Here is an 11,469-nt window from a genome sequence, read left to right on the forward strand (position 1 = left end):
GTATAGAAACAGCTTTTATATCTGGTGTAAAACATATTGAATGCTTCACATCAATCACACTGCTCTAAAAAGTCTGATTATACACTTATGGTTCTGTATAATTATGGCCCTGTCCATACTTGGATCAGAACCATGGTAATTTTACTGTGTTTAAACACTATTGTTGCTAGGAGGGTTTTAGCATAGTCAACTCTGTGAATCAGAATATTTTTTTGTCAGACAAACATGTTATAGCCATGTTATAAAACTGCTACTAAGCTGCTTAGGAGGTAGTCTATCAGGATCTGTGTTAGGTCCATTCTCAATATTCCATGATGCAATATGAAGAATAAATACCATATCAATGAAATTTGCAGACTATACTAAACTGAGAAGAGCTGTGAACACTAGTGAGGATGGAAATAATTCAAAGACAATAAGTGGTCCAATGCATTATTTATTTATTTAATCATTTATACCCATGGAATAGCTTCAACAGGAGAGACTGAGCGAGACCCCACCACCACCAGAATATCCCATAGCCGAATGGCCAGGGCACACATCTGAGAGGTGGAGAAATTATGTTCACATCCTTTCTCCATATCAAGCAGGACATGGGGAATTGAATCTGGGTCTCCCACATCCTAAGCGGCGAACAGTGGAGGTTAACAGAGGGAGTTTGCCTGGGATCTGTCCGAGAGGAGGTACGCTAAGTGCTGCATTAGGGGGGCTGTGTTGGTGAGTATCTGAGTGTCTGTTGCGGGGACAGTTTGTCAGTTTGACCATGTGCTTGCTTGTTTGTTTGAAAAGTGTGAATTGGGAGTGCTTTGTTCCAGGTGGGGCTTGAGTGGGCCTGACTGTTATAAAAAGGCAGTCAGCAGCAAACCAGCTGAGCGGTGAACAGCGGAGGCTAACAGAGGGAGTTTGCCTGGGATCTCGCCTGGGGAGAGCCCACTGAGGCTTTCATCTTGCAGGCTTCTCTGAGTAGTTACTGCAACAGCTGAGGAAGCTCTTAGAAGGAAGGTAATATGGAGGGTGAGCATTCAGCTGTTGTAACCTGCACAGGTTGTGCCATGTTTGTCTTTCTCCCATAGGAAAGAAGTGACTTTGTCTGTACAAAGTGCAAGCTGGTCTCCATATTGGAAGAGAAGGTTCGAGGTCTGGAGAAACAAGTATCGACCCTGTGTTGCATAAGAGAAAATGAAGATTTCCTGGACAGACATCAGGATATGCTTCTATGGGCACAACGTTCTGAAGAATCAGAGCAGGCTGTGCAGCGGGGACAGAAGGACGGGGAAGAAAATTGGCAGCATGTGACCTCCAGAAGAAGAAAGAGGAGTATCCATGTACCAGCCATGGAGATACAGGTGAGCAACGGTTTTCATGTTCTCTCCACAGGTACTAATGCGGAGAGTGGACTAGAGGCTACATCTGAGGGAAGAGAGCAGAAGGAGGCATGAGATGCACTGTCCTAGGGATGGGGGTTCCACGACCACCACTCCCAAGAGAAGGAGGCAGGTGGTGGTGGTGGGGGACTCCCTCCTCAGGGGGACTGAGTCATCTATCTGCCGCCCCAACCAGGAAAACCGAGAGGTCTGCTGCTTGCCAGGAGCTAGGATTCACGATGTGACGGAGAGACTGCTGAGACTCATCAAGCCCTCGGATCGTTACCCCTTCCTGCTTTTCCACGTGGGCACCAATGATTCTCCCAAGAATGATCTTGAGCGGATCACTGCAGACTTCATGGCTCTGGGAAGAAGGATAAAGGAATTTGAGGCGCAAGTCGTGTTCTTGTCCATCCTCCCTGTGCAAAGAAAAGGCCCAGCTAGAGACCGTTGAATCCTGGAAGTCAATGAATGGCTACGCAGGTGGTGTCGGAGAGAAGGCTTTGGATTCTTTGACAATGGGATGGTGTTCCAAGAAGGAGGACTGCTAGCTAACGAAGAGAGGGAAGAGCATCTTCGCAAGCAGGCTGGCTAACCTAGTGAGGAGGGCTTTAAACTAGATTCACCGGGGGAAGGAGACCAAAGCCCTGAGGTAAGTGGGGAAATGGGATACCGGGAGGAAGCACAAGCAGGAAGGTACAAGAGGGGAGGACTCCTGTCTCATTCTGAGAAAGTGGGACGATCAACGAGTTATCTTAAGTGCCTATATACAAATGCAAGAAGCCTGGGAAACAAGCAGGAAGAACTGGAAGTCCTGGCACAGTCAAGGAACTATGATGTGATTGGAATAACAGAGACTTGGTGGGATAACTCGCATGACTGGAGTACTGTCATGGATTGATATAAACTGTTCAGGAAGGACAGACAGGGCAGAAAAGGTGGGGGAGTTGCATTGTATGTAAGAGAGCAGTATGACTGCTCAGAGCTCTGGTATGAAACTGCAGAAAAACCTGAGAGTCTCTGGATTAAGTTTAGAAGTGTGAGCAACAAGGGTGATGTCGTGGTGGGAGTCTGCTATAGAACACCAGACCAGGGGGATGAGGTGGACGAGGCTTTCTTCCGGCAACTAACAGAAGTTACTAGATCGCAGGCCCTGGTTCTCATGGGAGACTTTAATCACCCTGATATCTGCTGGGAGAGCAATACAGCGGTGCACAGACAATCCAGGAAGTTTTTGGAAAGTGTAGGGGACAATTTCCTGGTGCAAGTGCTGGAGGAACCAACTAGGGGCAGAGCTCTTCTTGACTTGCTGCTCACAAACCGGGAAGAATTAGTAGGGGAAGCAAAAGTGGATGGGAACCTGGGAGGCAGTGACCATGAGATGGTCGAGTTCAGGATCCTGACATAAGAAAGAAAGGAGAGCAGCAGAATATGGACCCTGGACTTCAGAAAAGCAGACTTTGACTCCCTCAGGGAATTGATGGGCAGGATCCCCTGGGAGAATAACATGAGGGGGAAAGGAGTCCAGGAGAGCTGGCTGTATTTTAAAGAATTCTTATTGAGGTTGCAGGAACAAACCATCCCGATGTGTAGAAAGAATAGTAAATATGGCAGGTGACCAGCTTGGCTTAACAGTGAAATCTTTGCTGATCTTAAACACAAAAAAGAAGCTTACAAGAAGTGGAAGATTGGACAAATGACCAGAGAGGAGTATAAAAATATTGCTCAGGCACGCAGGAGTGAAATCAGGAAGGCCAAATCACACTTGGAGTTGCAGCTAGCAAGATTTTTAGGAGTTATAAGAAGGGTTTCTTCAGGTATGTTAGCAACAAGAAGAAAGTCAAGGAAAGTATGGGCTCCTTACTGAATGAGGGAGACAACCTAGTGACAGAGGATGTGGAAAAAGCTAATGTACTCAATGATTTTTTTGCCTCTGTCTTCACGAACAAGGTCAGCTCCCAGACTGCTGCATTGGGCAGCACAGCATGGGGAGGAGGTGACCAGCCCTCTGTGGAGAAAGAAGTGGTTCGAGACTATTTAGAAAAGCTGGATGAGCACAAATCCATGGGGCCGGATGCACTGTATCCGAGGGTGCTAAAGGAGTTGGCAGATGTGATTGCAGAGTCATTGGCCATTATCTTTGAAAACTCATGATGATTGGGGGAGGTCCCAGATGACTGGAAAAAGGCTAATGTAGTGCCCATCTTTAAAAAGGGGGAAAAGGAGGATATGGGGAACTACAGGACAGTCAGCCTCAACTCAGTCCCTGGAAAAATCATGGAGCAGGTCCTCAAGGAATCAATTCTGAAGCACTTAGAGGAGAGGAAAGTGATCAGGAATAGTCAGCATGGATTCACCAAGGGCAAGTCATGCCTCACTAACCTAATTGCCTTCTATGAGGAGATAACTGGGTCTGTGGATGAGGGGAATGCAGTGGATGTGTTATTCCTTGACTTTAGCAAAGCTTTGATACGGTCTCCCACAGTATTCTTGCCGGCAAGTTAAATAAGTATGGGCTGGATGAATGGACTATAAGTTGGATAGAAAGCTGGCTAGATCGTCGGGCTCAACGGCTAGTGATCAATGGCTCCATGTCTAGTTGGCAGCTGGTATCAAGGGTCGGTCCTGGGACCGGTTTTGTTCAATATCTTCATTAATGATCTGGAGGATGGCGTGGATTGCACTCTCAGCAAGTTTGCAGATGACACTAAACTGGGAGGAGTGGTAGATACGCTGGAGGGTAGGGATAGGATACACAGGGACCTAGACGAATTAGAGGATTGGGCCAAAAGAAACCTGATGAGATTCAGCAAGGACAGGTGCAGAGACCTGCACTTAGGACGGAAGAATCCCATGCACTGCTACAGACTAAGGACCGAATGGCTAGGCAGCAGTGCTGCAGAAAAGGACCTAGGGGTTACAGTGGATGAGAAGCTGGATAGGAGTCAGCAGTGTGCCCTTGTTGCCAAGAAGGCTAATGGCATTTTGGGCTGTATAAGTAGGGGCATTGCCCGCAGATTGAGGGACGTGATCATTCCCTTCTATTTGACATTGGTGAGGCCTCATCTGGAGTACTGTGTCCAGTTTTGGGCCCCACACTACAAGAAGGATGTGGAAAAATTGGAAAGAGTCCAGACAAGGGCAACAAAAATGATTAGGGGGCTGGAACACATGATTATGAGGAGAGGCTGAAGGAACTGGGATTGTTTAGTCTGCAGAAGAGAAGAATGAGGGGGGATTTGATAGCTGCTTTCAACTACCTGAAAGGGGGTTCCAAAGAGGATGGATCTAGACTGTTCTCAGTGGTACCAGATGACAGAACAAGGAGTAATGGTCTCAAGTTGCAGTGGGGGAGGTTTAGGTTGGATATTAGGAAAAACTTTTTCACTAGGAGGGTGTGAAGCACTGGAATGGGTTACCTAGGCAGGTGGTGGAATCTCCTTCCTTAGAGGTTTTTAAGGTCAGGCTTGACAAAGCCCTGGCTGGGATGATTTAGTTGGGAATTGGTCCTGCTTTAAGCAGGGGGTTGGACTAGATGACTTCCTGAGGTCCCTTCCAAACCTGATATTCTATGATTCTATGATTCAAAGTGATCGCTCTAATCAATGGGCTAAAGGTTATAACCCCTTTGGTTGTTTTGTGTGGGGTTAGGCATTCAGAGCATATTTACCAGATTGGGCCCCATAAGCAAGATAGGTAAGGAACCTCTAGTTTGAAGACCTGTTGGGTCTTAGCTGTGAGTTAGGTGCCTGGGTACCTAGACTGAGGCAGCTCTGTGCATGCTCACTGTCAGAAACTTATGATGTCTTGTGATGCACTTGGGAGGGGGGGGGGAGACTTCAGGAGAAGACCGTGTGGAAATTTAGGCACCAAGGGACTTTAGGTTAGACAAGAGGTGAGGAGAGGTTTGGGGGCTCTCTATGACACCTAAGCAGCCAGGCTTTCAACCTGTGGGTTATAACAATCCATATAGAGTGTGATTGGGCACTGATAGATAGATAACACACCAGTGAATTACCCTTACTCGTAACACAATCAGTGATTATAAAAATGTGATATTGGATATTAAACGGTCTATGGTAACATGGATACAAATCTATAAACAGAAAGTGTGCTTGAAAGAAACAAATTGAATCTTCCGTTTCTGTTCAAATGTAGTTTCCTGGAATTGTAGGAAGCATAGCCCATGAACTGAGCAGACTCAGACAGGGGAAATACAAAGTTTATATGTAATTTTGACATTTAGAAAATGAAAAATGCTTATTATGTGTAGCAGCTCAGTGCCTATGTTATGCATTCTGTGGTAAGAGGATATATGGAAAACAAAAATGTCATTGCATTAGTCATTGGATTAATGCTGTAGCTGCCTGCCTGTTACTATTAAGGTTATGACTTATACAGGACAAACTCCTCATCCTTTTTGTTTATCAGTACTAGTCATATGATTTACATGCTTTTACTTTAACTTCAGTGATGCTAGTGATGTTTTCTCTAGACATTTACTTTTATCTGCGCCTATGAAAAAAGATAGCAACCGTCACTTCAAATAATGACCTGCTCCACAACTAGTCTGTACTAAATTAGACTACACTCAATCCATATTTTACAATGTAACTGATCTGGAGATAGTTTGGAGAATAGTTCCCTGGTTTGCTATAGAAGATATTGCATACTGTATCTGTCAGCATATTAATACTAGAGAGAGAAGGTGGGTGAGGTAATATGCTTTATTGGACCAACTTCTGTTGATGAGAAAGACAAGCTTTCGAGCTACACAGAGCTTACCCTCCTTATCTCTCTAATACCCTGCGACCAACACGGCTACACCTACACTGCATAGAACGTGTTAATACTGACAGCTAATACACAGGGCAGCTTAGACCACTTCTAAACCAAATTCTACATTGAGCTAAACAGAGTACATGTGAATTTGCGAGAGATAGTGACTCTTGGCTAAGCTTTAGGAAGGATCTTGGTATATTATATGTCTTATAATTATATGGTATGCTCTATTTTTGCTTATGGTAAATGCACTTCAGCTTCTTATGTAAAAGACATGTCAACTGATAGTCCCTTCTCAACTTTCCTTCCTTAACAATCAATTAGGTGTAAGTGTTCACATACAGTTATAACTCCGTAATGTTACTATGGTTCAACTGCTGTTCAGGTATCACTAGGCCTTTGATGTAGCAACCACCCAGTATCCATATTTTTTTTGACAAGTCTAATTATAATTCTAAAATAAATTATAATTCTGGAAAGGAAGTAATCATTTAATATACAATGCCCATAAAAAGGTTCCATGGAAAAATACATTAATTAGTTTAAAACTTAAAGCATATTATTTAACTTTCTGTACAGATATAGCATTTTAGCACATCAGACTGGTGCATAATATAGGATACCAATGAGGGTGTAGTTGATATCAAATTAGTGATTATTGCTCAGCCCTGTTCTGCAACTCTAACTTGAGCAGAGCAGCATTCACCTGAGTTATTCTCATTGTCTTCCACGGGACTTTTTATGGAGGAAATACTTAGTGAGAGCAAGGTATTCAAAAACAGTCCCAACAACAACAACTTTTATTACATGTCAACTTCAAAGTGTTTTACAGATATTAGTTAATCAATCACATAATTTACTACCATCTCTTCTTTTGTTATGTATGTTTATTGGGGTTGTGAAACTGTGACGGGTTGGATCAGAGAAACCACCTTGGGAGCTGCCACCCCATGTGCAAAGACTACCCCTGCTCCTGTTTTCCCTGCCATCTCAGGACTCCAGCACCCTGTCTTGCTGAGCCAGACACCCCGTCTGCTCCAACAAAGACCCAGGGTCTGAATTACTTGCTCCAAAGCTGCAGGTTTACCTGAAAACATCTCACAGAAGTGCTTGTCTTTAGCACTCAGATGCCCAACTCCCAATGGGGTCTAAACCCAAATAAATCCATTTTACCCTGCATAAAGCTTATGCAGGGTAAACTCATAAATTGTTCGCCCTCTATAACACTGATAGAGAGATATGCACAGTTGTTTGCTCCCCCAGGTATTAATACATACTCTGAATTGATTACTAAGTAAAAAGTGATTTTATTAAATACAGAAAGTAGGATTTAAGTGGTTCCAAGTAGTAACAGACAGAACAAAGTAAGTCACCAAGCAACATAAAATAAAATGCGCAAATCTATGTCTAATCAAACTAAATACAGATAATCTCACCCTTAGAGATGCTTCAATAAGTTTTTTCCTCAGACTGGACACCTTCCAGGCCTGGGCACAATTCTTTCCCCTGGTACAGCTCTTGTTCCAGCTTAGGTGGTAGCTAGGGGATTCTTCATGATGGCTCTTCTCTCTTCTTTGTTCTCTTCCACCCTATTATATATCTTTTGCATAAGGCGGGAACCCTTTGTCCCTCTGGGTTTCCACCCCCATCACTGGAAAAGCACCAGGTTAAAGATGGATTCCAGTTCAGGTGACATGATCACATGTCACTGCAAGACTTAATTACCCACTTGCCAGCACATACATATACAGGAAGACTCACAGGTAAAACACAGCCATCTGCAGACAATGGTCCTGGTTAATGGGAGTCATCAAGATTCCAAACCACCATTAATGGCCCACACTTTGCATAATTACAATAGGCCCCCAGAGTTATATTTTATATTTCTAGTTTTAGATACAAGAGTGGTAAATTTATACAAATAGGATGATCACACTCCATAGATTATAAGATTTGTAATGATACCTTACAAGAGACCTTTTGCATGAAGCATATTCCAGTTACATTATATTCACTTATCATGTTTTTATAAAACCATATAGACTGCACAACATCACAGAAACTATTCTATATGAGACCCTAATCTATCATGCCTGCCCCACACTCTAGTCCAGTCTCAAGTCCAGAGTAAACCTGGAACATCAAAAGCTACCTGTTCTAGACCAAGTCTGGGAGGTTGAGAGAAAATCTTCTTAAGCTATTTTCCCCCAGTCATTAATTCACTGAAGACAAGAGACTAAGGCCTTGTCTGCACTTCACAGTTCTGTCAACAAAAGTCAGCTTTCATTGACAAAACAGTGTAGGTGTGCACACTGAAATGCTCCTTCTGCTGACCAAACTCTCCCTAGAATTGGCCTCCAGGAGGTGACTGCACTGATGACTAGTTTGAACTCTGCTGTCCTGCACCCAGGTACACAGGCATCCATGCCTCCCCTTTTAAAAGCCTGGGAATTTTTGAAATTCCACTTCCTGTTTGCTCAGTGTGGAGAGCTCACATCACATCTTCCAAGCTGACCATGGTGGCTCCTACTTGGAGCACACCTGAGTTGTTGGATCTGCTGGCACTGTGAGGAGAGGAGTCTGTGCAGTCCCAGCTCCATTCCAGGTGTAGGAACTTCGATACCCATGCTTAGATTTCTCATGGCTTGTTGGATAAGGGTTATGAACAGGACATGCATCAGTGTCGTGCAAAGATAAAGGAGCTGAAGCAGGCATACTAGAAGGCAAGAGAGGCAAACTGTCATTCTTGTGTTGCACCGAACACCTGCTGCTTCTTTAAGGAGCTGGATGCCATTCTTGGCGGCGACCCCACATCCAACGCCAAGAGCCCGGTGGATACCTTGGTGGGGCTGGAGGTGGCAGATAGTGGACTCAACCCCGAGGATGTAGTCGTGGACAAGGAGGTCAAGTTGGAGGACCATGTGGAGCACACAGCAGGGTCGTCCGGTGGTGTGGCAAGTCAGGATCTCTTTTCCACTCCAGAGGGGCCTTACCAGTCCCAGCAGTCTGTATCTGGAGTGCATGATGCAGGAGAGGAGAACTGTGGTAATTGATCTTTTTGAGTTGATACTGCTCGGTTATATGAGGTAGAGCTGTCCTTTGCTTTGTATATTCTAGAAGTGGGTGAAGGGATAGAAATGTATAAGACTAGCTGTGTTTGTGTGTGCGCCACATTCCCCTGTGCACCTAAGCAGTGCGGCAGAACAGTGTGTTAATGCACACTGAGATTTCACGGGAATCCTCCAGAGAGATCTTGAGGAAACTTTCCTGGAGGTACTCACCAGTCCTCTGCCGAACATTCCTTGGCAAAGCTGGTTTGTTCCTTCCCCCACTGTAGGAAACTTTCCCGTGCCAATCAACAATCACTTGTGCAGGGACCAAAGCGGCACACAGGCAATCAGCATAGGGACCAGGTCTGAAGCCACACATGCAGGGGATCCACCCTTGGGGAAAACTTTTCACCCTTAGCCTCACAAATATTATGGACCATGGAACAGGCTGCTATGACCATGGGAATATTTGGCGTGCTTTTAGTCTGCCAAAGGCACATTCTATAGTCATTCTGCACCTGCTCAACCTATTGTTGAAGAACTCCTTGCTGGATTCCCTTGTAAGGCTTCATGAGCCATGGGAGCAACAGGTACACTGGGTCTCCCAAGATCACTATGGGCATTTCAATATCCCCCACTGGAGTCTCCTGGTTTGTAAAGAAAGTTCCATTGTGATCCACAAGCGCCTGCAATACCATAGAGAAGTACCCTTTTCTATTGATGTACTCCACTGCAAGATGGTCCAGAGCCAAAATTTAAATATGAGCGCTATCTATTGCCCCACCACAGTTAGGGAATCCCATTGCCGCAAAGTTATCCAATATTTCATGCACATTGCCAAAAGTCACAATCCTTCATAGCAGGATGTGATTAATGGCCCTGCACACTTGCATTACCACAGCCCCAATGTTCAACTTCCCGACACCAAACTGATTCACGACTGACTGGTAGCAGCCTGGAGTCACCAGCTGCCACACAGCGATCGCCACACACTTCTCCACCGAGAGGGCAGCTTTACTTTTGGTGTCCTTGTGCTGCAGTGCTGGGGCGAGCTCCGCACACAGTTCCAGGAAGGTGGCTTTCCACATCTGAAAATTCTGGAGCCACTGCTCATCATCCCAGACCTGCATAACGATCTGATCCCACCACTCAGGGATTGCTTCCCGAGCCCAAAAGTGATGATCCACTGTGTTCAGCTGCTCCATGAATGGCAAAAATAATCTGTTGTTGTTTCTTTCCATGGCGCAGAGCAGGTCAAGCAACTCTGATTCCTGTTCAGATTGGGTACTCATGATATCCATGAGCATGACCATCCGCGATGTGTTCATAACAGTGACCACAATTGTAGAGAGCAGTGCGGGATCCATTCTTTCAGACAGAGATGGCGAGTGCACAGTAAACAAGGGCCATTGAAAAATGCCAGGAAACGCAGTCAGAATCCCATGGAATACTGGGATGGAAAGAACTGCATCATGGGACATTGAGCCCACACCCATGATGCACTGCAATCCACTTCGCCTTCCCACAACTCCTAGCTGCAGAAGGTGGTGAGTAGCACACTAGCATAGCTACCCACAGTGCTAGGATAGCTACCCACAGTGCACTGCTTTCTGTCGATGCTAGAGAACCAACTGTGGATATGCTCCGTGAACATGCCCACCGATGTAATTATACCAGTTTTTGATTGTCAGCTGAACTTGCATTGACAAAACTCTGTAGTGTAGACAAGGCCTAAGGACCAGATCTTCAAAATCATCACTGTTGCATTGCAAAACCACCTCTACCTAACTGAAGTTTTCTGTGCAAAGTAGTGTCATTTAGTATAATGAAAATCAGTTTACATTGTTTTGTAGATTAGCAGCATGACATGTTTTATAATTAGGGTTTCAATTACTCCAGCTGTTAAATACCTTGCCCAATTGTTATAATATTTACATGGTCCCAACTATGTGTTAAAGTTAACACCCTATTGCACAGGAAGTGCAGATCCCATAATTTCATAGTGTCTGGCTGTAAGTAAGAACGGATTCCCTTAATATATGTAATGATGACAGACTAAGGGCTATATTTTCAAAGGTATTTAGGTGTCTAAAGATGCAGAGCACGTAGTGGTAATTTCAAAAGCACCTACTTTCCTAAGTTCCAAGAGTTAAGCTCCAACAGGCTTACATTTTTAGGCACCTAAATACCTTTAAAAATCTGGCCCAAGGTTCATAACCACAACACCTAGAACTAGTTTCAGAACACAAGCATGGGTGAGAATGAAATATTCA

The sequence above is a fragment of the Emys orbicularis genome, chromosome 1, assembly GCF_028017835.1.
Source record: "Emys orbicularis isolate rEmyOrb1 chromosome 1, rEmyOrb1.hap1, whole genome shotgun sequence".
NCBI lineage: Eukaryota > Metazoa > Chordata > Testudines > Emydidae > Emys > Emys orbicularis.